Source organism: Diorhabda sublineata, chromosome 2 (assembly GCF_026230105.1).
Source record: "Diorhabda sublineata isolate icDioSubl1.1 chromosome 2, icDioSubl1.1, whole genome shotgun sequence".
NCBI lineage: Eukaryota > Metazoa > Arthropoda > Insecta > Coleoptera > Chrysomelidae > Diorhabda > Diorhabda sublineata.
This window is the reverse complement of record NC_079475.1, coordinates 20117285-20130419: the sequence shown is the minus strand read 5'-3', so window position 1 is coordinate 20130419 and position 13135 is coordinate 20117285. Positions and strand designations below refer to the sequence as shown.

Genomic DNA, 13135 nt, shown 5'->3' with positions numbered 1-13135 from the left:
TTCATAGAAATGTTTTGAATTCTTATTTCATTTTTATTTTCTTATATAATATAGCTTCACATTATTACTTTTATTTTCTTGTTTTCCAATATAATAGAACGATTTTAGAGCCGATTTCAAGTTTTGTACATAAACCACCTGAATAAAACTTCAAAAACGGTAACGACTCTATTTTTCGCAATATTGCTAGTCTCATCAAACATTTGATAAAATATTTTAATCAAATATGTCCATTTTAATTTATTTTGGACTTTCATTTTGAATTATTGAGTTTAATTCAATCCATTTTCTCACTTCATTTGCAATTGATTCAGTTATATTTTATATTTTCTGTATACAAAGGCTCCAGAGACATTATCTCAATTGCATCTCTTTCCTTTTTCCGCTATTTCAATTTTTCCTATCAACATCACCTTCCAGTTTTATCAGGAATTCTAGTAGTACTATAACCACGAGGATAATTCTGTAGTTGCCAGGACGATTTGAAATATTGAAATTCCATCTTGACATTAGATTTTGTAAGATGGCTGCTACTTAAGTTTTGACATATGGCAACAATGATGTGAACATGTCAAATCTGACATTGTCATAACAAAGTTTGCCATTTTTAATGGTGAACGTACTCAGAATATGTTGCCATATGAGTTGTTTACAGATTCTTGAAACATTCCTCGTGGTCAAAAAATGGAATTAAGTCGCGAACATTTTCGTGCCACAATTTTCTATGACTCGCTACACGATGAATTTCATGAAGGTCATCAAAAACTGGCTGCTGTGCCAGAAAACACCGATGCTGTGCGTTAACTGATATTGCAAGATCATTATGTAATGTTATATACCGCATAATTTGAAAATCATTCGAAACAAACTCGTGTCGATTGGTGTAAATAAATGCTAAAAGAATTTAATCGCGAAGCCTCGAAAGATGAACCCGACACTAAACAAAAATCTACTGTATAGGCCTTTTGAAATGAGCCAAATCCAACAAAAGCTGTTCGTGCTCAAAGCCCATTACCTGTTTTTTCTGGACATGTTACTATCGTTCCATTGACTTCCAGACGTTTTCGAAAAAATCAGAGAAACGAGCTCTCATAAGTCAGTTCAAACAAAAACGTTTTTGAACAGTCCAAATATTGAATTGATGGGTTATCCGCCGTACAGTCCTCGTTTAGCACCCAATGATTTCTTCTAATTCTCGCAGATCAAAAATAAGTTGCGAGGTCAACGTTTCTCTACACCTGAAGAAACGGTTGATGCATTTAAATCATATGTTATGGAGGAATGGAAAAAATGCTTCGACAAACAATTCAAACGCATGCAAGTGTATTGATCTTAATGGAGAATATTTCTAGAACCAATAAAGTCATATTCAATTATAAATATTTGTTTTAATTTGTCTATCTTAAAAGTTAAATTGAAACTCTCGTATAAACCAGGATGATTTTATAATTTTTAATCAATAAAAATAATATCGTATAGATATGAAATGAAATGTTCAAACAATTTTTTCTCTAATATGTTTGTTAAATAAATTCAAAACGTCTTTTGCATCAATACAAAATTTACCGACAATACTGTAATTGGAATTAAAAAATGTTTGGAATTTTTGTTTATCGGAAATTTAATTTAATTTTAATAAAAACGACCCTAGAATATTTGAAGGGATATTAAAATCATATAGTCAAACATGAGAGAAGTTTGTTATTTTTGTTTGCTGTGAAATTTTTCTCGTCATCATAAAACAGTTAATTAAATGTGAAAAAAAAAACGAAAAAAATTGTGGGAAAATAGATCTTAAGCTTATGTGATAGGCTTTCATTTTAGGTAACTATTGTGGTTAAAGTGAGAAATTTTAATCAAAATGGAATATTGAAAATGAAGAATGCATCTTTTAAATATAAGTGTTTCAAGTTTAAAAAGAATTTCGTGTACTTAAGTACCTTAAAATTCAAATTAAAATTGTGTACCGAAATTACGGAAACAAACAAAAAAGCAATGTGACAAAAATGATGTTATGGAGTCTAAGTCTCCACTTTCAATATTTTTTTTTTTTTGGAAAATCATACATTCACTAATATGGTTCAATATCTCCAGGTCTCAAAATGAGATTAATGATTTGTTCCAAGAAATAGAATTTGTAACCTAAAGAAATTTTTAATCTCTGCCTTTATGGCTAATTTGAAGTTGAATCTAAGTTCAAAAGAAGAAAAATCTTCTTATATTAGAGACAACACAAAGTGTATTGAAGTATTTATGTATATTAAAAGATAACAAGAGTGCTTGGAAAAAATCCAGTGTCTTAAAGACCAGTTAACATCCATAATAACTTCACGCTATTTCTTATCATTCGTACCTGTACTTTGAAATCATATACTGATTCTATTATTACAAAAAGCGGAAATAAGAACTAAGAATATTGAATGGTTAATTTATTTTAAATTAAACTTTAGTAGTTAATGGTGGAGCGTACTCTGGATGAATGTGGAGGTCTCAAATAAAAACGAAATGTCAAATTTGACCATAGAATAGAATGTATAACGCTTTTGAGCATAGTGATAAAATAATTAAAGCTGTTATTTCCTCCATGTTTAGTTTTGTGTAATTTTCGCTATTAATACCCAGTTCTAAAACGCGATTTCTAGTTCCAAATCTGTTTTTATTCAATACTTACCTAAATACCTAATTTAGACTCGATAATAAAATATCTAGTTAATATTAAATGTTTCTGACTTCTTGTTTTACACTCATGTATGTGAAGTTGAAGAACGTTTACCTACACGAGAAAGTGTGGAGAGTTAACGACTTTTTTGTGATAAATGAGATCAATTTTCCTACAGATTTAGGTCGTTAATTCTCTGAAAAGCTAGTTTCGTATAGCATCACTAACCCTTTCCAAAAAAAGCAGAATCGGGCCTTTCAAATAAAAAAAATTTATACCCATTTCCGGCAGTTTATTGCGATTCATAATAGTAGTTTAGAAGTGTTACGACCATTATTTTATGCCAGTAAGGAAAAAAACACTAAAAAATGGAACCAAAATATATGAAATGTATTAGAGTTAGCATTTCACTGAATTGATTCCTAGAAGTCAGCTTATAAATTTGTTTATTCCAATTTAACGTTGTTGGACAATGTGATCATTTGCACAGGAAGAATAATTCCATAGGCGGTAAATTCTACAGAAAACCGACTTTTTAATAAAGAAGTTACTGTGAAAAAAATGTCATATTTCTTAATGTAGTCTCCTTTTATTTCACACTTAGTGCCTAACTTTTCCAAATCATTCTTCATTTTTCTTCTTACCACTAAGCCAAATATTGCGGTATTGCGTGATATTGGTAAGCTAGAAAATATTACAAAAGATTCCCAAACATTATGGCCTTATTGATCTAGAGGACTGTATTTGTTTTCATGTAAACAGGTTCCGTGGGAGTTTCTAGAATAAAATGGTATATCCAAGTTTCATACACTGTGACGTATCGACGAAAAAATCCATTTAAGATTTTTCAATTTTTTTTATCTCATGTACTTTCATTCGATGATTGCTAAATACAACAACACTTATTTTATTAACCATTTTTAAGATAATGTGATTATGTTTATTTTCAATAGTAAAGAACTACTCAAATCATTCCGTATTATGGAAAATTTTTATAATAATGTTTATGTAACTTTACCTCGGCTTCTGTAATTATCGTAACAATATTCTTCATTGAGTCTTTGTACTTACCCAATAATGAAAATCACTTTCGCTTTTCAGATGAATATTGAAACTAATCTCTCTATCAATTTTATATAATATTTTTACAAATGACATCTGTAACATGGTAAAAACTACTTCTCCAAAGTCGTTTTCGTCGAAGTGCCGTGATATATAAGTTTATTTGAACTATTATATATATTATTTATTGGTAGAGGACGGTAGCTTTGATGATATCGAGAATTTAGTATTTCCTTAAGATTGGGCTTCATATAAAATGATTGATATGTTGCGTTGAAGATTTTCTGCAATCGATAAGTATGTGCTTGACTTCTTGATTTCATCACATAACCATGGGCATATTTAGTATTAATAAAGTCACCATAATCGTTACTTGATTGAAAATTTCAGGTATGGATTACGATTACATTACGATTTCTGAATTAGGTTTTTTAGCATGGTAGTCTGCATGTTTGTTTCCAGTGATTCCAGTGAGGGATGGAAGCTAAACAAGACTTTCACATCACTTGTAAAGAAAATAGAAGTCATATCAGGTTGTCGGATAAACTGATACTAATTCACTAAATGGTAGAAAAAGAATCAGTATATGTTTATAGGGGAGGGATATACGAGTATATTCGAAATTCCAAACGATATAAAACTTAACAGTGTAAAAACAACAGGTCGAAGGTGAATAATAGCAATGGATACCGGAATCAGGATAGGAGGCAACAATATAGAGTATTGAATCAAATGATTCCTTTGTAGAAACTAAGAAAATGCTTGGGTATGATTATCATAACAAGTGAGGGAAATATCTATTATAGAAATTTTTTTGGTACAAGGAGAAGATGAAGATGGAGTAAGTGGGAAGCTCAGAGATATCTTGAAGTGAAGTTGAGAGTAATTACAGAATAGAATACTGACGCAGCATATGAGAGGTAAATGACTTGTTATCTCATTAACTTCAGCATAGAGGTTGATAGTGGAACTAGAGCACAAGACCCAAACAAAGGCGTCCGCTCCACTCCACTCCACCGCAATTGACAGTACAAATTACCATTTCATACCATATTTAGTTTCTGGTGCCAATCTAAATTTTAAATGGTAATAATTTTTTTATATAATACACACAAATCATATCAAGAAAGTAATCAATACTTTGATATAGGTGAGAATAGGAAAAATAAAATAATTGAATATGAATGAATGGAGTAAAACACACGATATCATTGAAATAAATTCTTGGGAAGAGAATCATATAAAAGCAAAAGCAAATTTCTTAATAAATAAATAAATCCAGAAGTTTTTGATAACTGGTAATAATGATAATTAATGTAACAATTAAAACTATATTATACCACAATTATCATACTAATTACCACAAAACTAGCGATTTAGAAACTATTTATCGCTCGTCATAAATATTCAATATTCAACTACTTCTTACTCTGAGCTCCTGTCTTATAAATATTTTGGGAGGTTTCAGAAAGTGGTAGAACCTTCTGCATCTAGGAACAGCTAATTTCTTTTCCCAGAAATATTTACATATAACATAATCCACCATCCCTGATAGTTTCCACTATATAAGTTATGACCAGCGTGCGGCTGTGTTCCCGTCAAAGTATTAATGTTAATTAGATATACTCGTAAATCCAAAATGAAAAAATAATGAATGTAGCATATTATTAAAAATAGACGAAATTTGATGACTATTTCGAATTCTGCACCTAAAGCTAATCTAACCTAACCACGTTTATGTGAAAAATCACAGGCAGGAAAATTTCTGTATAATATTGGAAAGAAGAGATGATATTTCTATGAATTAATATTCAGCTTTCATTTAACCATTCCGACACGTCAAAAACTTTGCATGTATGATAAAAAAGGTGTTAGGATTAAAAAAAAATGTGTACTGTAAAAAGCAACGTTTTTGATAGAACTTTTAGTAAGTAGACAGTACAAGATACTATTTCACGTATATAGAGGTTCAGTTTGAATTTACATGTTTCAATATTCGTGCAAAAAATTATATTCAAAATGTTATTCTACCTTTTATGAAATATTGAGCACGGAACAAAGTTAAATTGAATCACTCTGCCTTTCTTTCTATATTTTCAAAGAACTTAACAACTTAACACCTGTTTTCATTTCATTACCTGGGCACTTCGTGTCGCAGTGAAAAAACAAGCCATGTTATATTATAATTTGAAGGTAGGAAGTAGATAAGTGAAGTAAATGAGAATATCTAATTCCTATTTTGTATGAGTACGGAAACAAAATCGAATTTCAAGAGATTTTTGTTTCGAAAGTAACAGCAATGAATATTTGCGAATATGGCATTTTATTTTATTGTAAATTGGAATTTTTTTGAAAGAATATGTGATCTCTACATAGATTCTTTTTCAAAAGGTGAGTTAGTTCGATCCAAGGTGTCTAGTCATCCATAACAATATCCATCGTATACTTACCTGCAATGGTTATTTTTTTTTCGGTGAGGCAGTCACTTTTCCTAATCAGGCAATTAGAAAATTATCAAAGGGTATAAAATAGTCTGCCGGCAGCTTCTCTACAATTAGCGGTGCGCACGAATTACGTAGAAAAAATTACATCTATCTGTTTTATCAAAAACTTTCTTCACTTTACACAATATGGTGAAGAAATTGTTGATGTGAGCATTATGGAAATTATGTTGAAGATAAAGAAACGTTTAGTAGCTTTATGTAGAGATGCATAAAGAAAGGAGCTTGTAAAGCGTCAATTTTGTACATGAATGCTTTAAAATTTAATACTAGTCACAACCAATTCGCTTCTGTAAACGTTGAAGTGAAGGTGAGTACAACTTTTCTCAAATTTTGTCCACATTATCCACATTATCATTTACTTCCCTAAATTTCAAAATAGTTTAATACGGAATGAACGAACGGCATTATCAAAATTATGATTCATGGATTTGCTTCAAAATTTGGCTAATATATAACTACCAAAGAAGTAGAGAATACAAGGAAATCTATTTATCGAAATGGAATGTCTGTGTGGATAATGACAAGAAGAGGACTCCTTTTTATATGTTATGGTATGTTAAATGCTGCATGTATTAACTCTCTATAATTATCATAGAGTAAAAAAGGGTCAAAAAATCTTCGTCAGAAAAATACCTAACTCACTCATTTCATTTCGAAATTTATCAATTCATTTTCTTTTTCATTATGAAATACCTAACTAAACTCTAAAACTGGTACCTGTTTACTTGTCTACTATTATATTTTTCCTATATATATAATTCTAATCTCTAACCTCCGCGTGAACCGACCAAGTCGCTTGCATCCGAATGTCCTATGGAATTGAGACTGTTTGAAGTTGAAAGTGACCCCAATAGTTGGAAATCTCAAAAAATTAGTACAAGCAGACATTATAACGAGTGTTTTCAAACTAAAATTTATTTGTTCATTTTTGAGTTCGATTACTATAAAAGCGTGTTTTCAAATATATTTGATTTGTTAAATTGTATATGAGAAAATTATTCTATTGGCAATGTGATCATATCATTCAATCCTTCGTCGTTACATGGCACTCTTTCCATTAAATTGGAGCAATCAAGCAATTCTATTCGCATACAGACTAAGGGACTTTACGCGACTGAGAGCTAGTTAGTCCAGTATCTTGAGGATGATTGTTGCTTAACTCAATATAAAAATTTTCAAATGTTTTTTTATCAACGTCATCCTCTGGCAGGGAATATTTATTAGGTTACTAATTTAATTCACCGAGGAAGAAAAAGAAGAAGTTTTATCGGTACTTAACAAATGTGCAAAATTCTGTTTACGATTATATTTACAGCAAACGAATAGAAGAATCTTTTTCAATACCTACTGGCGTTTTTGATAAAGAAAATGTGTGTAAATTATTGAATTAGTGCATTATCATGAAATTAAACTTTGAAAATTCGTTACATAATATGAATTTTACCCTAACCACTTGATTATTAACCTGAATAAAAGCGACAAGGATACTAAAATAATTATACAATAGAAGTTAATAAATATTGTTGTAAATAAACTTACTTCAATTGTTTTCATCACACACAACCTTACCCACACAAAAGTGGGTAAGGTTGCTTTCAACATAAGTTATATCATTTTACTTCCAATGAATCTCATTTAATCAAACCATTTCCCTAAAAACAAAGGGAACTCGAAACAAAGGATTGTATAAATTGAAACCCCCGAGGATATTGGCCCCGTGTATCTGGCAACTGCAATCTCACCTCTAGCATCAAACGTCTTTCTGTGATGTCATCATTAAGTAGCCAAATCCAGAGAAACCCGTCCTAATGGAATTTCCTGTAAATCAACTACTAACTTCTACTTTCTCATACAGCTGAAACAGTTCCCAGACGATTGAGGCTTATAAAACTCTTAAAAAGAAACTTCTTTTGTACTTTTCTATTGACTGTACTTACGAATGTTATACCATAAGTTTTAAGTAGGAGGAAAATTTCCTAAGAGTATTATATATCAGTGGGAAGATATATCTGAGGTGATTGAATTGGTTTTTATTTGTAAAAACAATTCCAAATAACTTTTATACTACGATGGCGACGGATAATAATTATTTTTGAAATACATTTATGCAGTAAAGAAAATTTTTAATGGAATAAATTGATAATTTGAAGAGCACGGCAAGAAATGGAGTAATAGAGATCGCTGTGTCATTTCACGCTCCTTGTGGCCGGTGCTACAGGAGAGGAAGACAACAGAACTGCTAGCCTATGGGAAAGCCTCGATCCGAAGGGTCGTAGCAGTGATTACCGGTCACTGCACAGTAGGTTCTAGACTCAGGAAAATGGGTATCAGAACCGAATATCTGTATGCAGAATGCAGTGAAGAAGAGGAGATAATAGAAGACCTAATGTGTCACAGCACAACAAATGAAACATTGGAATGCCTGGAAGAAGCAACGGAGCTGGGTGTTAAGGACCTGGATCACTTCTTTGCAAACTGCAAAAACTTGGGAAGGGGACAAGGACCTGGCAAAGGAAGAGATATGGAAGGGGAGTAAAATGGTGTTGACTGAAAAGTCAGCAAGGGCATCACAATGGGCATAAGGCTTTCGAGTGTATCTCGGGTGAAAAGTTAACCTGTTAACCTAACCTAAACTAAATTGATAATTTCCATTAAAAACTTCTAAAACTGGGTTACATGTGAACTACAATCTGACACTTTTCACCTACCTTCAACAATTGTCCCATAATCCCCAATTGTTTGATTGAGAAGTTATGAAATTGTGATTTATCGAACAAAAAGCTATAGTTCTAATTTTCAAAAAATCAACATTAAGAAAAATAAAATAATATTTGCTTCAATACACTGAAGTTCTATTTCATCCAAGTATCTCTTTGTATATGTCAGCTGATAAATTTCTGTTACTGACCTCTAGTTACTAGAAGATTTTCAGTAATCTATAGAAGTCATTTGTAAAAGTTAGTGTTCCCAGTATTTTAGCATCGGAACGGATTCACTTATATTCTATTCTTAGTATGCTCCTACTAGTTGTGGTGACAAATAATTTAAGAAGTGTCAAGCGGGGCTATTTGGAATAGGTATTTGGGAATACCCAGTTATTTTTTTACTTCAGACATGTAAATAGAAAATACGTGAGTAGTTGCAGGCAAGGAAGAAATTTTAATCCATATCATTACTAGTGATGAGAAAATTTTTCGAAGTCACTAGAGGACGTTGGATTAAATATCCGAGAAGCTGGGAAGTGAGAAAGTGGAATAATTATTTGACCAAATAGACAACAAGATAAAGAACACCTCAGCTGCTTCATGAAATTTTATGTTCGATTCAGGGATATTTGAGAAAGTATCGAATAGATTCGACTAAAAAACATCATGTCGGGTACTAAACAAGCAATGAATGATTTTCTCCTAATATATCAATATAATAAGTTTTGGATAGGTTTTTAAAAATGCCTCGAAAATATTGTGTGTATTTCCTAAAATAAGTAACAAAATACCTATAGATGTTGAATTCTACGAAATCTGGGATCAGTATTATCTCAGCTGAGTGTGATTTTTTTTGGGACGATAATAGTGATTTCTAGTGTTTTTATGGTTCCTTTAATTGTTGCACTCGACATGTCTAAAAACAAATTCGGAACTTTGAACGACAGCAACAAAACAATATGCCTTGAGGAAAATAAGTGTTGCATTGGTACCATTTTAGGTACGAAGTGAAAAAGCGGGACAGCTACGATTCCAGTTAAATATACGCGAGAATAGTCAACTTATATTTCAATATTTTCACTGTGCTGGAAGTATACTAAAGCATAAAGAGCAGGGATGCCATAACTCCACTGCAACAACCCTTTGTGATTTTTTGATTGTATTAATCATAATATTTTAATCAACAAATTGTAGTACTGCGGATTCAGGAGAACACCTCTCGCATGGTTCAAGTCTTACCTTACCAACAGAAGTCAGCTTGTAAGGGTTGATACAACGATGTCTTCTTGTACGCCAATAGAATGTAGAGTGGCCTTATTTTCTCTCTTCTGTTTATTAACAACATCGCTGATCTAGACATCAGTGGTAAAATATGTCTATTTGCAGAAGACACACAATCGATATAATCTTTTCTCGCATTTCGCAATTATTTGAGGGAATATTTACTGGAAAGGGCCTTCTACTCTGTGAACGACTTCTATTCTAATAATAATATTTAATTTCGAACATGTTGCGTACTGGTTTAATTTTTGCTAAAGGTTTATATACGACTTATACAGGTACTTACTAATTATTACCTATTACTATTACCTATAATTTTGTGGTTTGCTTTTGTATATTCTATTTGTTATACCTTTATTTAGTCTTTTTTATGTTTGTTTTTTAATTTTTGAAAGTATTTGTTTACAAATTGTAATACATTTTTTGACAATAAAGCATTTCTTTCCAAGAGTAAAAGCCAAAAGATTGCTGTTTCAAATAAGGTGTGAAAGAAGGTGAATTATTCTTTCTAGTGTAATGAGTAGAATCTAGTGCAGCAGTTCTTCTAAATTTCAGGTTCTAATAGGAAATAATCTTTCTCTGAAAGAGTGCTATGAATCTTCCAGGAACTAGTATATTGTTTAACGAGAAAGAAGTTATAGTCTTTTCCCACGAGAATGAAGTTTGTAGCATGAGCTGTGGGCGAAGGCTGCAATTCATACGAGTGAGAAATTAGCATTCCATGCGAGTTATACACTATACGGCTACGGCTTCAATCGATAATAGCGAAATGGTGTAACAAATAGCAAGAAATTCAAATTTATTATCATCAAAATGTCCAATCGGGTGCAATAAAAATATCAATTACACATTGAATAACATAGAAACGGTATTTTCATTCTTTTTAAAAGGTTTCAAATAAATATTTTAAATATTCACAATTTTGACTGTTACACTGTGACACAATTATAAGTAAATCAAGCAATAAAAATTGACATTTCATAAGAGACTTAATTTATTGTGTAATAATAATGACAACTGTATCACAATGAAGTCATTGTTTGTTCAGGTAAGGAAATTAAATTGAAAACCCACAATGTACTTCATTGATCTATCAAGAACAGTTAATATACAGCAGTTGTGTGTTATAGCACTAGAAAAAAGATATTGTATTCGTCTGCTTACCACCGAATGCTAAATATGCTATGCTCAATGATGCTTCTAACAAATTTTGATATCAGGAACAAGGCACGCTTCAATGGCAAAAGGTACCTTCCCTGTTCTTATGCTATAATTGCAAGAAAAGCTCACATAATCCTAGAACTTAGTTTGGTATTGGTTGAAGTTATATTTTATGGACTCCTAAAGACTAAAAACACAATTTCTTGAGAAAATGAGAGGCTGCTTTGAAAAGCTATTGTGAACAAATTTAGCAATATTAATATTGGTAGTAACTTATTTAAAACAACTCCTCAAGGTTGTAAATGGTGAAAAGGTGTTTGTTCTGATATACAAAACTGACTAAAGAAACGCTAACAGAATATTGTTAAAAGGGATTAGTGACAGTGAACAAGGTAAAAATGGAACTTCGTATCGTATCGTATCAATCTTACTTATAAATTTCTTTAATTTCTCATTTCTCAAACCTTTTGATATATTTATGTTTCTAAATCTTCTTGAAAAAGACCTAAATAATTTAAGTAAAATTTATAGCTCTATTTTGTTAATTCTAATAAAACTACAAATAATTTGATTGACTACTGCTATATATTTGAGATGTGAGGACTAGGATTATTAGAGCAAAGTTCTAATTTGATTTTATTCTTATTTTGATATTCATATTGAAGGTGATATATTGATCAATATAAATACGCAAATTGTCAGTGTCAATATCATATTTTCATAAAGACAGAAGTTAAGTCCATATGTCAATTAAATCTATCTTTCAGAAATTTTTGAAAAAACTAATTTTTGAAACAGAAGAGACCTAAAATCAAGAAGATTTAGAAACATAAATCTTACTTATATCGAACTAGAAACTAGACCTTTTTATATCTTAGTCATAATCTGCTACTTTTACTTCCTATAAAAAATATTACAATGTACTTTTGATCAAAAAAAAAAAAATTCGGTAATTCTCGAGATCAGCGTTAAATAAGAGGATGTTTGTATCATATTCAGCTTTCAAAAACTTGGCAAATCAAACAGGTGCTCTGTTCACTTTAGATAGAATACTGATAATTCAAGTACGGACATAATCAATAGAGTATAGTATAGTATAGCAATGGCTGCAAGGGTTGAAAATACAGGCACAAGAAAATTCTACTCATTCGAGACACGCTCATAACATTTTTTATTTTTTTATTTATGTAGTAATACTTATTTTCAGGTGGCATTTTTTATTGGTATTTTCGGAGGAATGCCGAAAAAAAGAGCACACAAGTAATATATTTTATTAGGAATCAATCAAAGCGTTATAATTTCTTCTATAAAAAATTACCATTATACTTCTGTATCTTGAAAAAATTTTCAGTATTAGAAAACAATATTTAATAGAATTCGTATGTAAAGGCCATTTTTCGCATTCGTCAAAAAAGGCTACACATTTGTTACGTAAATAACAATTATGTAGCGTTCTACGATAAGCTTTCTCTTATATAACTGTTGTTTGTGTCCTTCCAAACACACAATGCTTTGTTTGTTCTCTGTACTTCGCTCTCCTCTACCAATTCATTTCAAAATAATTTTTTTGTTAGTAATTTCAATCTTGTTTCAATTTCAGGGAGTAATTGATCAAATCGATTGATAGATACTTCTATCCTTCTCGAAGAAAACCATTGTCTTCATTTCAAAAATATTCGAATCTATCGACTCAATTTCGAACTTTCAATGAACAAATACCAGCTATTCAGTTAGGTGGACTATAGAATAACATTAAGTTTAAT

General features: G+C 31.0%; 1 protein-coding gene across 2 annotated transcripts in view; it reads left to right on the top strand.

Moving 5' to 3' along the window:
- Window positions 1-13135, top strand: part of LOC130452713 (monocarboxylate transporter 2-like) — a 377455-nt gene that overhangs the window by 291192 nt on the left and 73128 nt on the right. The window lies entirely within an intron of this gene.